Source organism: Penaeus vannamei, chromosome 14, assembly GCF_042767895.1.
Source record: "Penaeus vannamei isolate JL-2024 chromosome 14, ASM4276789v1, whole genome shotgun sequence".
Lineage (NCBI taxonomy): Eukaryota > Metazoa > Arthropoda > Malacostraca > Decapoda > Penaeidae > Penaeus > Penaeus vannamei.
Window position 1 is genome coordinate 35,835,065 of NC_091562.1, and position 17,004 is coordinate 35,852,068.

General features: G+C 47.6%; 1 protein-coding gene across 8 annotated transcripts in view; it reads left to right on the forward strand.

Moving 5' to 3' along the window:
* LOC113814998 (orphan steroid hormone receptor 2) overlaps positions 1 to 17,004 on the forward strand; it is a 214,340-nt gene that overhangs the window by 89,801 nt on the left and 107,535 nt on the right. The window contains exon 1 of one of the 8 annotated variants that reach the window (XM_070130054.1): positions 9,596 to 9,615. The exons of the other annotated variants lie outside the window; for them this stretch is intronic. The gene's annotated coding sequence lies outside the window, so the exon portion shown is untranslated. Of the gene's footprint in view, positions 1 to 9,595; positions 9,616 to 17,004 lie in introns of those variants that run through there. 8 annotated transcript variants of the gene reach the window in all.

Consider the following 17,004-nt stretch of genomic DNA (forward strand, 5'->3'; position numbering starts at 1 on the left):
TCTCTGTTTTTCTCCTCCCCTTTCCCTTACTCCTCTTCTCTCCACCCCTCTCGCTCTTTCTCTCCCTTCCTCTCCTCTCCCTTCTCTCTCTTCTCCTCTCCTTTCTCTCTCTTCTCCTCTCCCTTCATTTCCTCCCCCGCCTTTTGTGCAGTCGTAACCCCCAAAGCAGTAAATAGCACAGCCCGAACTATGCGTGTTGTGTGTGTGTGTGTGTTGTGCGGAGGCTCTTAAACCGAGACAGATACGATGGGTTGTGAGAGATGTGTCTCCAGCCCCCCTATGGCGTTTATCTCCCCCTCCCCCCTCCCCCCTTTCCCTCCCCTACCCCCAAGTGAGTGCTAGCACATACTCTTCCTCCCGTCTCCTCCTCCCCCTACCCCCAGCAGAGCAGGCACATACCCCTCGCCCCCTCCCCTCCCCCTCCCCGCCTCACTCCTCCCCTACCCCCAAGTGAGTGCTAGCACATACTCTTCCTCCCGTCTCCTCCCTCCCCTACCCCCAGTGAGTGCCATCACATACCCCTGCGCCCTCCCCCCTCCCCCCCGTCTCCTCCTCCTCCTCCCCCTGCCTGTCCTCCCTTTTTTTCCCGTTGGAGTATCCCTAGTTCTTGCTCCCCTGCCCTCTTGCCCCCCCCCCTCCCCCCTGCCTTGTTCCGTATCCCCTGCCTTCTAGCTCCCTGCCCCCTACCCTGCCCTGTCCCCTTTCTTCTAGCACCCTGCCCCCTTTCTTCTAGCTCCCTGCCCTGTCCCCTGCCCCAACTGAAGTATGCCCACTTGAAGGTATGTCCTCGAAGGGTGGGGGGAGGGGAGGGAGGGGGGTATTGTGGTGGCCCCCTAAGCAGGCTGTGAGAAATTTATCCTTCTTAGAGGCCTGGGTGTGTGTTTTAGTATTTACCTCCCTGCTTCTATTTTTTTTTCTCTCTCTCTCTCCTTCGTAACTGAAGGTATTCAAGCCTGCGGAATGATACACTATTAGCTGCCGTAAAGCATTTTTTTACATTCCTTTTTTTCCCCCCAAGACAAGACAAGACTGACATGTCTGTGTTCTGCCACTTTTTTCTCTCTCTCTTTTTTTTTTTTTGGTATCAGGGGCCCAGTCAAAAGCCAGAGGTCCTTTAAACGCACTTGCGAAATCTGTCCGAGTGTAATTATAGGTGTGCGAAGTGGCACCCGTTACTGCGCCCTTGTTTGTGTTGGATTACTGCTATTATCAGTCGTATCAGATTATCATCATTGAGAGTATTATTTGATTTTTTTTTATTTCATTATTATCATTATTGGAATATTATTTGAAAGTTATTTTGATTTCATGATTATCATTATTGGAATATCATTTGAAAATTATTTTGATGTCATTGTTATTATTGGAATATTATTTGAAAATTATTTTGATTTCATTATTGGAATATTATTTGAAAATTATTTTGATTCCATTATTATCATTGTTGGAATATAATTTGAATCACTATGATTTCGTCATTGTTGTTAATGCTGTTGTTATGATTATGATTATTGTAATTATAGTAACACAATATGCGTGTGATCGCGACTGTACATTTATGCACACTTGTCCTCGAGTTCTATATGGTGTCCGGGCGTTTAATAGTCGATAAACACCCCACGCATTACACAGCAGAAAAAACACACCTACACTGTATCTTTTTATAGCGTTATTATTCGTCGATGAAGTATTAAAGGGTGTTTTTTTTTTTTTAGTCTTCAGTGTTGGTGGAGTTCGGTTCATGTGTTCGGATTCCATTCAGAGACACGCACATGCATAGATACATACACACGCAAATGTGCACACAAACACACACACACACACACACACACACACACACACACACACACACACACACACACACACACACACACACACACACACACACACACACACACACACAAACACACCCACACACACACACACACACACACACACACACACACACAGACACACACACACACACAAACACACACACACACACACACACACACACACACACACACACACACACACACACACACACACACACACACACACACACACACACACACACACACACAAACACACCCGCACGCACGCACGCACCCGCCAGCAAGTGCCCTTTCGATACCCTCACTCCGGTAGGCTGCCTGTGACCTTCCTAGGGCCAGGTGGCACGTACGCCCCACACCCGGAAGTGCCAGCGAGTGCCCACCGCGGCCCGCTGAGCAGCTTGGCATTGTGGGTAAGGTCGCGGAGGCACTGAGGGAGCTTCGTCGGAGGTGATGGAAGGGCCGCCCCACCCCCATGGACCCGGTCTGGGGGGGGGGGCTAGGGGGAGGGGCAGCGCAAGGAGGTGGTTCCTGCGACGACTTTCAGGGTGTTTAGGGTGTGGTGGGCGGGGTGGGGGTGGGGGGGGGGAGCTGGTCGTCTCTGGTGCGCGTCCGGGGGGAGAGAAGGGCAGGGAAAAGGGGTGTAGAGGAGAAAGTACGAGAAAAGGACGAGGAAAAGGACGCTGAGGTGAAGAAGGTATAGTGTGGGTTTAGGTGTTGTTGTTGTTCGTGGAGGAATGTGGTTTTTGGTATTCTTTGTTGTCAGGGGGAGGAGGGGAAGAGGGGTAGGGGAAAAAGGGAGGGAGAAGAGGAAGAAGAAGCGATGGTGGGAAAGGGGAAGAGGGGAGGAGGAGAGGAAGAGAAGGAAGGAAGGGGTGAAAGGGAAGAAGGGCGAAGGGGGAAAGGGGAAGAGGCAGTGAAGGGGGAGGGAAGTGAGGGAAAGAAGGGGGAAAGGGGTGAAGTGGGGGAGGGAAGTAGGGGTTGAAAGGGGAAGGGGGGGAAGGAGGGAGGGAAAGAAGGGTTGAAAGGGGGAGAGGGGTTAAGGGTAGGAGGAAGGAAAGGGTTGAAAGAGGGGAGGGGGTCGTCCTCAGCTCGGGAGCGAGTGGTACGACGTCGTCCCGTGTCCTGGCATTTTGCTAAAGGACACGCGGACAGAGAGAGTGTTGTCGTTTTTGGCACATCCGTCCGAGTTCATAATGGGGTCGTTATTTCTGACATATATATTTCTTCTATTTCCCTTTGTTTCTTGTTCGTAGTCCTCTCTGTAAAACAGTTTTGAAAATTGTTGTTATTTATTGCCTGTGTGTGTGCGTGTGTGTGTGTGCGTGTGTGCGTGCGTGCGTGCGTGTGTGTGTGTGTGTGTGTGTGTTTGTGTGTGTGTGTGTGTGCATGTGTGTGTGTCTGAGTAGTATGTGTTTGTAATTTCGCGTTTTGGCTTCGTTCAAGAATGTCCATTTGCTGCAAGCGCGGATGGCAAGCCTCTGCAGCCCGCTTAGTAAACACCGCCTAGTGTGACCTCAAGTCCTTTTATTACACGCATCCGTATTAGGTCACAGAAGGTCAGCCTGTACGAATCAAGGAACGAAGCTTTTTCCCGGGACGCAACTGGAGCGATGTCTGACATTTTACACCCGTTCCTTCCCCGGCGGGTGGCTGGGGGGGGGGGCGGTTTTGTGTGTGTGTGTTTTTTTTTTTTTCTTTTCTTTTTTTTGGGGGGGTGGGATGGGGGAGTGAGAAAAGGGAGATGGGAGGGGGTGAGGGTAAGGGAAGGGGGGTGAGAGAAGGAGGGGGAGTGGTGGGGGATGGTTTAGGGGGTGAGGGAGGAGAGGAAAGGCCTGAACGTATACGCTCGAACTTCCTAGCGCGAACGTTTTGCCCTGTGTGTGTGTGTGCGTGTGCGTGTGTGCGTACGTATTCCAGAAGTCTGGAGTGCTTGCGTATACCACAAAGTCTTTTGAGTACATGACCGCGCGTGTGTGTGCGTGCGTGTATGTGTGCGCCTTCCCCTCCGCCGCCGCCATCCCGGACGTCGCAATCCCGCACGCGCCCCGATGGTGACATTTCCGCAGCCCGGGAGACACTTTTTCAGCTCTTACGCGGGTCAAGGTTGCGGGTTGGTTCGCTCCGTCGCCAGTAGCGGGGGAGAGAGGGAGCAGGAGGGGGAGAGGAGAGGAGAGGAGGGAGCGGGAGGGAGAGGAGGGTGGGAGGGAGCAGGAGGGGGAGAGGGAGAGAAGGAGGGAGAGGAGGGAGTGGGAGAGGAGGGTGGGGAGGGAAGGAGGGAGGGGAGGAGGGAGAGGGAGGGAGGGAGGGAGAGAAGGAGGGAGGGAGTGTGGGAGAGGAGAAGGGAAGGAGGGAGGGAGGGTGGGAGAGGGAGAAGCAGAGGGTGGGAGTGGAGAGAGGGAGATGGAGGGAAGGAGGGAGGGAAGGGTGGAGAAGGAGAGAGAGGGAGGGAGTGGGAGAGAAGCAAGGGACTGGGAGAGGAGAGGAGAGAGAGAGAAATGGGTGATCGAAGGAAGGAGTGGGAAAGGAGGGAGGGAGGGAGAGGGAAAGAGAGAGAGAGGGAGGGAGGGAGGGGGGGAAGGAAATTTGTTCAAGAAATTATCCGGAGTTGAAAAAAAGATAAAGTAGGAGAAAAATCATATCATGTTAAGAATATCAACTACAGTAATAATAGAAATAGTGATCATGATAATGATTGTTAACAAATAATGGTAAACTGATTATCATAGTAGATGGAAATAAATAATTGAATGTAAATACAGTTTAATAATATCTATGATATTTATAAGTGCAATAGCAACAATAACAGGAATAATGATACCTATGATAATGATAACAACATCGATAACATAATACAGCACAGGCATAATAGTACTTATGACAATGAAAATAATAGATGTAAAAACAAGAATAACAGCAACAACAACCACATCAGCAACATGAACAATAACAACCACATCAATAACAACATCAAGAACAACATCAATAACAACAACAACATCAAGAACAACAACTACATCAATAACAACAACTACATCAATAACACCAATAACAACTACATCAATAACAACAACAACATCAAGAACAACATCAATAACAACATCAATAACAACAACACCAATAACAACTACATCAATAACAACACCAACACCAACAACAACACCCACATCCAACCCAGGAACAATGGCAACTATGATAATGATCGTGCAAGCGATGGCCCAACGACGCGTCATCTCGGGCAGCGGCGAGTCACCTTGAGAATCTGTGGTCTTTAAAAGGTTCCCGTTTTGACTGCTGTTTTATCGTCTTTTTTTATGATTATTATTATTATTTTTTTTTTGTTTGTCTTTTTGTCTTTTATTTTTTGGGCGGGGTGGAGTGGGGTGGGGTGGGGGCGGGTAGGAGGAGAGGGTGGGGTTCGTTGCTTCTGGTGTGTAGCGTTGGGGTAGTTTTGAAGGAGGGTAAAGAGGGGTGAGGAGAAGGAGAGGGAGGGGTGGGTTTGTGATGGCACCACTCTCTCTTCTTTCTTTATCTCTATCTCTCTCTCTCTCTCCCCCTCTCCCTCCCTCCCTTCCTCCTTTCCTCTCCCTTCCTCACTTCCTCCCTTCCTCCCTCCCTCCTTTCCCCTCTCTCTCTTCCTCTCTTCGTATGCCTCACTTCACTACTATTCATTCTGGCCAAATCTCACTCCTCTTCATCATTTATTCGATTTATTTGTACTTACTCCGTCTTTTTCCATTTCCTCCTCAATTATCTTCTGTTTGCTGTCCCTCCATTCATTCTCTCCGCCTCCCATTGGCTCTCTCGTTTGGTGCATTTAATTTTGTGTTTGTTTGTTTCATGTTCAGGTTTTTGCCTTTGTTTATTTGCTTATATTTGTTTAACTTTTATCCTTTTGTTTTTGTATTTATTTTTTTGTTATTTTTTATTATATGATTCCTTTTTGGTCATTTTATTTATTTATTTTTTGGAAAGAATCATCTCATTCCCCCACTCCCTGTCCCCGCCCTAACCCCTCCCTCCTCTCCCTTTGTCCTTCCCGTAGCTCAATTCATTCTCCACCATCCCCCTATCTCCAACCTAACCCCATTCCCTCCCTCCCTCCTCTAACCCTCCTTGATACTCCCTCACCTCTTTCCCTCCCCTCCTCCTCCCTGCCTCATCTCTATTCCTCCTCATCCCTTTCCCCGCCTCTCTAACCCTCCCTCCCCCCTCTAACCTCCCCCCCCGTTCCTCTCCTCCCCTTTCCCCCCCTCCCCCCCACAGCTCAGGTCCCCTTACCTCATCTCATTCCCCTGTGCTCACTACCTTCCCCTGGCCTCCCCCAGACCCCTCCTCCCCCTCCCTCTCCTCCCACAGCTTCCCCCGTGGCTCCCGTGCTCACTCTTTGATCGGTCACGGCAAAAGGTCGAGAGGGAGCGACGCCCCCTTTGACATTTTCGTTGACCTCCCCTCTAACCTCCCCTCCCCCTCCCTCCTCTTCTCTTTGCCTTCTCCTTCCCCTCGCGCTTATACAGAATCCAGCCCCCTCTTTCTCCCTTTTCCTCTCTTTTCTTCTATCTTTACTTTCTTCTTTTCTATTCTCTTTTCCTCTCTTCTCTTCTCCTCTGCGAGAGAGAGAGAGAGAGAGAGATAGAGAGAGAGAGAGAGAGAGAGAGAGAGAGAGAGAGAGAGAGATAGAGAGAGAGAGAGAGAGAGAGAGAGAGAGAGAGAGAGAGAAGGAGACAACAAACAGATTCTCCAAAAGAGAAAAAATGAGATACGCCAACGCGACGAAAATAAAAGATGCAGAGGGAAAAAAACAAAAAGAAGAAGAAGAAGGATAAAGAGAAAGAGGGGAAGAGAGAAGGAAAGATCGATGAGTTGTGCAACAGTTGCTCGATATTTGCACGGTGTTGCTTGCGCGTTCAACCCCGCCATTAGGTCATTATTTTCTCTTCGGGGGGACTTACAAAGGCCTTTGTGATGAAAATAAAAAGGTAAAAAAAAGAAAAGAAAAGAAGAAAAAATAGGGAACTCGGCCATTGCTCGGCCTTTGTCTGCGTCGGAACGGGTATGTTAATTGTATGTTGGTGTATGTTTGTTATATGCGTTTTGGGATGTTGGTATGTCGGGGCGTCCTTGCTGCTGTATTTGTTTTGTTTTTTTCTGACCTGATTTTATTTTTGTTATTGTTTGTTATCATTATTATTGTTTATTTATTTATTGTAGTATTATTTATTTATTCATTTATGGTGTTATTATTATTTGTTTATTTATGGTATTGTTATTATTTATTTATTTTATTGTTATTTTTTCTTTGTGTGTGTGTGTGTGTGTGTGTGTGTGTGTGTGTGTGTGTGTGTGTGTGTGTGTCTGTCTGTCTGTGTAGCTGTGTGCTATTCGTTGTCTTTATTTAGAGTGAAAGTGTTCTTTGTTTACCCGGGAAGTATACTTTTCGAGTCCACTGTCTATCGGTTCTTCGCCCTCGGAAAAAAATTTAAGTCTTTTATCCCCCGCTTCGGTGTTGTTGTTGTTTTTTTTCGCTCTACGCTCGTTATCCCGTTTCGGCGCGAGGTTTCCGGGTTAGCCCCCCCCCCCTTGAACCGTAAACCGTTTTCTCTAAATACGAGTCTAAGGGCAGCGGCACATGCATCTCCTGACCCGCATTGCCATCTAAGTCTCGTCGATCCCAAGGACGCCAGGTCAGCTGTGAATTGGGATACCGCGGAGGACAAAGGTCAGAGGTGAGGCCCGAGAATGGTATGTTGGCCTTGTGGGGGAAAAATGGGGGAGGGGTGGGTGGGGGGGGAGTGGTCCGTTCGCGTATATATAGGCTGTTGCTATGCCCTATTTTACGAAGGGGGGTGAGAGTGGGGATGGGGAGGATGGGTGTGGGGAGGGGATGGGGGAAATGGTGGGGGAGGAGGGGGAGGGAGTAGAGAAAAGGGGGAAAAAGGGGAGAGTGAGGGAACAGGGAAAAGTGCGGATAGAGTGGGGGAAGGGGAAGAGAAAAGGGAGGAGGAAAGGAAGAGGGGTTATGGAGAGAAAGAGGGAGGAGGGAGGGAGATTTTTTTCGGTCTTTTGTCTCAGGTAATGGTAGATTGTAATGTTAGGCTGCGTTATTTATCGGCTGGTACACTAAACAAAGTGTAGAAGAAGTTTTGTGTAAAAATCCTTTTGTTTTGGGAGGTTTGGTTCAGTTTTTTTATGGAAAAACTTTCAAGGTGTACTGCTATTTTTCTTCCATTTTTTCCTTCTCCTTTTTTATATCTCTACGTCTCTTTTTTTCGTTTTTGTTTTTTTGTTTTACTTCTCTTTCAGTCTCCTTTTGGAGGTTAGACTATGGATTTTCATTGATATTACATCGAGTTCTTGACAGTATAAAAGCCTTTAGCCGTGATATTAGAGGAGGGAATCGCTTTACCGGGAAGTAGGTCGTTGTTGTTATGAATATTCCGACCGATAGATGTCAGGAAATAAGCTCCGTGATGAATATTCTGACCGATAGATGTCAGGAAGTAAGCACCGTGATGAATATTCTGACCGATAGATGTCAGGAAGTAGGCCGCGTGATGAATATTTCGACCGATAGATGTCAGGAAGCAGGCGGCGTGATGAATATTTCGACCGATAGTATTTTGCAAAGCAGGCGAGCAGTGATGAATATTTCGACCGATAGATAAAAGTTACTTGCGAGTGAGATGAGGTTTCACAGATAAGTCTCACCTTTTTTGTGAAAAAGGTTTAGCGATAAATTTTGCGTTGCTGTCAGGACGAATAGATTTGTTGTTATTGTTGTTTTCATTAGTTTAAAACTTGGGTGAGATAAATTCAGAAAAGAATGGTCGCATGAATGGCCCCATTAATTTTCAGCATTTCTGAGAAAGTAAGAATGAGCAAACGTATTTGAAATTAGGTTAAGGTGACTGGTGTCCAATTTTTTCCGTTTCTGACTTTATTTCTCTCTCTCTCTCTCTCTCTCTCTCTCTCTCTCTATATATATATATATATATATATATATATATATATATATATATATATATATCTCTCTCTCTCTCTCTCTCTCTCTCTCTCTCTCTCTCTCTCTCTCTCTCTCTCTCTCTCTCTCTCTCTCTCTCTCTCTCTCTCTCTTCCTCTATCTCTTCCTCTATCTCTTCCTCTATCTCTTCCTCTATCTCTCTCTTCCTCTATCTCTCTCTTCCTCTATCTCTCTCTTCCTCTCTCTCTCTCTTCCTCTCTCTCTCTCTCCCTTTCTCTCTCTTTTCCGCTCCCTCCCTCCCTCTTTCCCGTCCATTTACGTCTTTCTTCCCATTTTCTCTTATTACCTAATGGGGAAGGGAAAGTGGTTGGAGGGAAAGGAAGAAGTGGATGAAGGAAGGAGATAGAAGGGGAGGAGGGGAGGAGGGAAGAGGGTAGGAGGTAGAAGGGGAGCAGGGAAGGAGGGAAGGAGGGGGGAGGGAGGAGGCTACAGGGTTAGTCGAGATGATGAGATGACCTCGTCTATAACGCCCACGACCTGCTCTCGTGACCTATTCTGCAATTTTGCCGCCAACCGCAAGAGAAAAGAATAACATGATGAATCAATAGGCGTTGTTGTTGTCTTTCGTCGTTTTGAATTTTGAATATTTTCCCGCCCCTTTTTTTGAAATATATGTCTGATTTTTATTTCTTTATCCTGTCAAAGTTATAGTTTCTAATAATATTTTCTTTCTTTCTTTGCAGGTGTGTAGGTGTGATCTACGTGGGGACACTCTGGATAACAGAGATAGCATAGAGCACCGTCTTCCTTTCCTATTATACGTGGTTGTCATGGCAACAGGTAGGGTACCATAGTGACGTGTGGGGGATGGAGGTCGCAATGCAATGAACTTATTAGAAGGTGTGTGTGTGTGTGTGTGTCTGTGTGTGTTGATTAATGTATTTGCTGTGTGTGTGTTTTTTTTCTTCTGTATTCTGTGTTTGTTTAATTTGCGTGTTAATTAGTTTTTGAGTTGAATAGGGATTTATTTTTTTCTTTTTTCTTTTTTTTAAGCAGGATTGGATCGTACCTGGAAAGTGTTCAACCCTTTGTTAGTTTGTTTCCTTTAGGAGGGAAAGGGTTTTTGGAACTTATTTTGTTCTTCTTGTAAAGGATTATGGGTCTTTGGTTTTCATCCCTTATACTTCCCGGAGATGTTGTGATGACGTCATTGCACGTGTTTTGTCGCATGATATCGAGTCATCAGGGTACTCTCTCTCCCTCTCTCTCTTTCTGTCTGTCTGTATCTCTCTCTCTCTCTCTCTCTCTTTCTCTCTCTCTCTCTCTCTCTCTCTCCTCTCTCTCTCTCTCTCTCTCTCTCTCTCTCTCTCTCTCTCTCCCTCTCCCTCTCCCTCTCTCTCTCCTCCCCTTCTCCTCAGTCTACCCCCCTTTCTCTCCCCTCCTTCCTCTCTATCTCTACCACAGTTTCCCCCTTTCCCTCTTCCTCTCTTTCTCCTCCAAAGTACTCCCGCCGTAGCCTCTTTCTGCACAGTCATAGTCCCCGGGATATGCTGCGAAGGCTGAGGTCCAAGCGCCCCCCCCACTTCACCATACCTCCCTCCTCCCTACCTGCACCCTTTCCCCTTCTTCTCGCCTCTGCTCCCCTTTTTTTCTCCGCGTTCCTCGTCCCCTCTCTTCTAGTGCCCCTTCTCCCCCCTTTCTCCCTCCCCTCACGCCACCCACTTCCTTCCTCTCCTCTCCCGTCCTCTCTCTTGCCTCCCCTCTTTTCTCACCACCCCCCTCAGTCTCCTCCTCTCTCCCCTTAGCTTACCTGCGTCCCCTCCTCTCGTCTCCCCTCTCGCCTCTTTGCCATATTTCCCTCGCTTGCCCTTCGCCGCTCCTCTCTCGCGTCTGATGTTACATTGCTCAGCGTTCTCTACTCCTGCACGGATGGCCTTTTCTCTCTTTCTCGCTTTTTCTCTCTTTCTTTCTTTCTCGCTTTCGCTCTTTTCCTTTTTTCTCTGCTGTTCTTTCTTGTTCTTTCTTTCTCTGCTTTTTCGTTGCTCTTCTTTCTGCTCTCTTCTTTCTTTCTTCTTTCTCTTGTCTTCTCTCTCTCTTTCTCTCTCTCTCTCTCTCTCTCTCTCTCTCTCTCTCTCTCTCTCTCTCTCTCTCTCTCTTCTCTCTCTTCTCTCTCTTCTCTTCTCTTCTCTTCTCTCTCTCTCTCTCGCGAAGTTGAAACTAACACTAGTTTTTTATTGTTATTTCCATTGTTGTTAGTTTTTTTACTGACTTCACATCATTATCTTTATTTGTTAGTTCCCTCTCCCTCATTCGATTCATATTTATTCCCATTACTATCGTCATTATTGTTGTTATTGTTGCTGTTGTTATGATTATTGTTATTGTTGCTGTTGTTATTTTTTTTATTAGGATTACTTTCTATTATTATTATTATTATTATTATTATTATTATTATTATTATTATTATTATTATTATCATTATTATCAATTGTTAGTATTATTGCATGTTATTTCCATGATTATCATCATCAGTATTATTCCTTATTCGTATTGCTCCCCCCCCCTCTTCCCCCGTTGAGTGGCTCTTTATGTTTATCTATTTATCATCGTGTGTTTTCTGTCACTCATCTCGCCTTTTTTAAATGGTCTTATTCCCTTGGCGAGATCAGCTGTGTGGGAGGAGCTTCTGCCTGGCTGTTCTGTGACGTCACTCTTGCGGAGTCACGTGGCACTGTCCGGCGCCGTCACATAGAGAGGGGGTAGGGGGGAGAGGGGGAGGGGGTTAGGAATGGGGGATGGGGGATGGTTGGGGAGTGGGAAGATGAAAAGGATGGATGGGGAGGGGGAGAGGGGGTGTGGATAGGAAAGGAAAGGAAAGGGGGATGGGGGAGGGGAAGGGGTTAGGGATGGGGGAGGGAATGCTTAGGGGATGGGGGGAGGGAGGGAGGGGATAGGTTGAAAGGGGGGGGAGTAGAGGGAGGTTAGGAGTGAGGGAGATTGTTGGAAGTGAAGAAAGGGGAAGGGGGGGGGGTTAAAGGGTAAGGGAGTTTATTTTTCGGACGTTTTACTTATCCGCCTTTCTTGTGGGTTTCGTATGTTCATTAAGTTCAGAGTCTTCGTAGGGCTTGTTAGCAAGTCTATCTTGGGATTAGGATGAGTTTGATTTTTTAGTTTTTTTTTTCTCTGTCTCTCTTTTACGTTTCTTTCTCTCTCTCTCTCTCTCTCTCTCTCTCTCTCTCTCTCTCTCTCTCTCTCTCTCTCTCTCTCTCTCTCTCTCTCTCTCTCTCTCTCTCGCTCCGCCCTCCCACCCCTCCCCTTCTCCTCTTCCTTTCTTCTTCGTCTTCACTCTTTCCCTTTCCTCCCCCCTTCTTTTTCCTTCTCATCCCCTCTCTCTCGCTCCTTTCCTCTTTTTCCTCCCCCCCCATTCCCCAACTCCCCCTCTCTCTCTCTCTCCCCGCATTATTCTGTTTAATTTCTCTGTCATGGTCTGACAGGTCCAAAGAATTTTTTTTCTTTCTTTTCTTTTTTCTTGTTTTTCTTTTTCCTTGTTTTTTCTTTTTTTCTTTTTTTGTAATTAATGATAATGACGAGACGTTCAAGATCACAGGTGTTGTTGCTGCTTTTATATTATTTTCTGTTTGTTTGTTTGTTTGTTTTTATCCTGTTTGCATGTGTTCTTTGTGATTTAAATGGTAATTAGATTTTATGTATTTACCTTTTTTTACCTTTTTTATTGCTTTTATTTCTTCCTCTTTTTTTTCTTTTCTTTCTTTCTTTTATTTACGGGGAGGAAGGAAGAAAGAAATGAAGGAAGGAACGATGGAATGATACAGGAAGGATGGACGAAAGTAGATAAAGGAAGGAAGGAAGGAAGGAAGGAAATAAAATACGAAAGAAAATAAAGTACGAAAGAAAATAAAAGAAAAAAGGGAAATAGAGAAGCAAAGGGCGAGGGATAAGTGGATAAATGGATGAAAGGGATAAAGCCAAGGAGAAGCGGAGAAGGAGAAGGATAAAGGATACACGCGGGAGCCACACGGGGCGAGGCGAGAAGGATAAGCTATAGGATGCTGACCTTTTCCTGGAAGTCGAGAGGAAAGGTCAACTCTGATTGATGTTCGCGTGTAAATGTCACGACCTAGCCTAACAGAGCCCCGGAGGGAGGGAGGGAGGGAAGGGGAGGGAGGGAAGAGGAGGGAAGGAGGGAAGGGAAGGGGAGGGAGGGAAGAAAGGAGGGGGAGGGAAGAGGAGGGAGGGAGGGAGGGAAGGAGGGAAGGAGGAGGGAGGGGGTGAGGAGGGAGGGAAGGAGGGGGAGGGAAGAGGAGGAGGCGGGAGGGAGGGAGGGAGGGAGGGAAGAGGAGGGAGGGAAGGAGGGAAGAGGAGGGAGGCAGTGGAGAGGGAACAGGGGGAGTAGCAGGGAAGGAAGGAAGAGGAGGGAAGAGGGGAGAGAAGGAGGGAGGAGGGAGGAGGAAAAAGCAAGAGAGAATTACGATTACGAGGACAGGAGGGGAGGTCACTGAGGTCAATGAGCAGAGAAGGAGAGTGAGAGCGGAGAAGGGAGGAGGGGAGAGAGAAAGAGAGAGAGAAAACGGAAAAAAACGAGAGAGGGAAAGAAGGAGAGAGAGGAGCGAAAGAAAGAATGAAGGAAAGAAGAGAACTCGGTAGCCTGCCAAAAAAAAAATTTAGCGAAAAAAAAAAACCTGCAGCCTCACAAAAAAAAAAAAAAAAAAAAAAAAAGCTATGTATATAAAAAAGTAAAGTTGGTAGTATATGGGGGCATAAAATAGTGGCAACACAGCATAACACACTATATAACACGCTGATTTGGGACAGTGGGACAAAGTCAGCGTGAGCAATATAGGAAATATCACCGTGAAAAGGTCATCACGAAAGATTAGTGGCAAAGGTCATATGAACACCCCCCCCCCTCCCGCCCCCTCTATCTCATCCTGCCTCCCCCTTGCCCCCCACCTCGACCCGCCTCCCCCTTACTCCCCCCTCAGCCTCTCCCCCCTCACCCCTTACCCCCATCTACTCACCCCTACCCCCATCCCCACCTCTCCTCTTTCCCTCTTACTCCTTCCCCCCACCACAAATTTCCCCCTGACCCTTACCTCCCACCTCCTCCCCTCCCCTTTACCTCCTATATCTCTACCCCCCACCTCCCTCCCCATCACCCTTACACCCCACCCTCTTTTCCCCCCCAATTACCTCCTTCCCCCCACCTCCTCCTTCTTCCCCCCACCACCTTCCTTCCCCCTCACCTCCTCCTTCCCCCCCACCACCTCCTCCTTCCCCCCCACCACCTCCTCCTTCCCCACGCCCTTTGCCGTCGCATAAGGGTTTATTAGACGCTACTGTAGAAGGCATACCGGAGCGCATAGCCCTTCCTGTCGTCTTTTGCACGACGTCCGGTATTTTATCGCAGCGAGGTGTGTGTGCGTGTGTGTGTGTGTGTGTGTGTGTGTGTGTGTGTGTGTGTGTGTGTGTGTGTGTGTGTGTGTGTGTGTGTGTGTGTGTGTGTGTGTGTGTGTGTGTGTGTGTGTGTCCGTGGGCTGTGCGGTGCTTGTTGCATGGTGTGTCTACAAGGCTGTGTGTGGTGCGTGACTGCGTTCTGCGGCGTGTCCCGGGCTGTGTGTATACTTCGGTGGGGCGAATAAGAGCCGGTCGTGGCGGGGCGAATAAGAAGCTGTGGGGGTTCGAGGCGAGCAGTGTGTTTACCTTGTGAGCGTGTGTGTGTGTCGGTGTCTCGGTTTCGGTGTTTCGTTTGGGTGACTCTCTCTTCCGTTCGTTCGTTTTCTGTCTCGTGTTTTCGTTTCTCGGGGGTTGTTTTTCTCTCTTTATCTCTCTTTTTTTTCGTGGTGTCTCTAGTTTTGTTTGTTTCTTTGTCTCTTTCGTATTCTGTTTCTTTCTGTTGTCTCCTCCCTCTCTCTCTCTCTCTCTCTCTCTCTCTCTCTCTCTCTCTCTCTCTCTCTCCCTCTCTCTCTCTCTCTCTCTCTTTCTCTTTCTCTTTCTCTTTCTCTTTCTCTTCCCTCTCCCCTCGAAACCTCTCTCCCATCTTCTTTCTAAATTACTTATTCCCCTGTCCTCCGCTCTCCCTCCTCTCCCCCACTTTTGCGCTCCTCTTTCTTCATGTTTTTGAAAACGGGAAGGGCGAGCGAGTTCTATGAAAATATTTATAAAGAGTACATTCCATTTTCCTCCGAAGAGATATTGCATTTTTTTCATAATCCTGAAGAAAGTTCCCTTGGATTATTGTAGACTCCTGTAGACTACTGTGGACTACTGTAGACTATTGTAGACTACTGTAGTCTTGCCATATCTAAATTGCCTTAATGAAGGTAGGCATTTGTAGCGGCAGCATCTCCATAGCTGCAGCACTAACGCTATTACTACTACAGCCATCTGCAGTACTGCTACGGTCAACGCTGTCAGCTGCTGCCCCAACAGACTGCTACTGTTATTTATTTTAACAGGGATCCATATTCATTTTTCTCTTTCTCTTTGTCTGTATCTTTTTCTTTCTGTCTTTCTCTCTCTCTCTCTCTCTCTCTCTCTCTCTCTCTCTCTCTCTCTCTCTCTCTCTCTCACTTTCTCTTCCTTTCTCTCTCTCTCTCTCTCTCTCTCTCTCTCTCTCTCTCTCTCTCTCTCTCTCTCTCTCTCTCTCTCTCTCTCTCTCATATCTACGCTCTTTTTCTCTCGTCCGTCATATCCGCCGCTCTCATCAGCCGTCTCTTCTGTTTCCCTCTCTCTTCCTCTCTTTGCTCTTGCCACATCCACTATATAACCCTTCCCCTCTTGTGACTCACTGGACAACGCCCCTCTCTCGTCCCCTTCGGCGTCCCCTCCTCTTTCCCCTCCTGCACCGCCCCCTCTCGCAACCGGTCATCATCCACTGTGGAACAACCGAACCTATGCGGTGCTGCTGTTTCTCCTATATTCAACATATATGGAAACTCTCGGCGTATGAATATCTATAGGGATTTCGGGCGATGAAAATTATCCTTTTTGTTTTCATTTTCCCTCTTTTTCCTCCTGTGCATGTTCTCTCTCTCTCTCTCCCTCTCTTTCTCTCTCTCTCTCTCCCCCTCTCTCTCTCTCTCTCTCTGTTACGTGGACGCGGCCTCGTTGCAGAGCGAGAGGGCGGTCGGCCGGTTCGTGGTTTTGGACGCCCCTTGCTATGGCTTGCTGTTGTTTGGGCGGCATGAACGTGTATGGAGAGGGTGACCCGGGGGAACGTGCATGACACTCATGGTCGCTTGGCCCTTGCTCTACGGATCGGAATGTCGCTTTTCTTGACTCTTTCTTCGTATTTTCCGATCGTTTTGTCATCGCGGCGGGTTCCTTTTTTTCGTTTTTTTTTCGTTCTCAGGCGTCGAATATTTTTTTTTTGTGGAAGATCGGCCTTTGATGTATTTTTGGTTTTCTTCTTTCTTGTCGGTTTTCGTACGTCATGGCGTTAGATGCCAAGATGCTCTGTAAAGAACGGATTAACATACCAAAGAGAACGGGGATATATGCGGGAGTTTTCTGGAGTAAAGAAATAAAGTCAATAACTCCACGGGTCTCGGCAGGGGATTGATGTAAGCTCAGGTACACTTATCTGCGCGGCTCACGTCTGTTATCATATATGAGCCACACAGCCCTCGAGGCTCGCCACCGCATCTTGTATGGGTGGGCGGAGCTATGGGCGATGTAGGGGCGAGGGAAAGGGTGGGCGGGGATGAGGGGAGAGGAGGGGAAGGGGGGGATGGGGCTGTATGATATGTAGGGAAGCGGGAAGGGCACGAGGGGTCTGGGGTGTATAGGGGGGGCTGGCATGTAGGCCTTATGGCGCGCTGTTCAGGTATCTGTATGGAGCACATCTATGGGAGGTAGGGGAAGCGGCGGGCCAGCTCAACAACTGCGGACTATGTTTCTCTGTTGGCGGACCCCTATGTTCCATGTATGGGAAGCCGCGCACGCTTTTCCCTCTCGCACTGGTTTAAAAATCTCTCACTCTCTCTTTCTTTCTCTTTCTCTCTCTCTCTCTCTCTCTCTCTCTCTCTCTCTCTCTCTCTCTCTACCTATCTGTCTCTCTATCTGTCTCTCTCTTTCTATCTCTCTTTCTTTCTTTCTCTCTTTCTTTCTCCTCTTTCTTCTTTTTCTTTCTTTTCTCTTTTCTCTCTCTCTCTCTTTCTCTCTCTCTCTTCTCTCTCTCTCTCTCTCTCTCTCTCTCTCTCTCTCTCT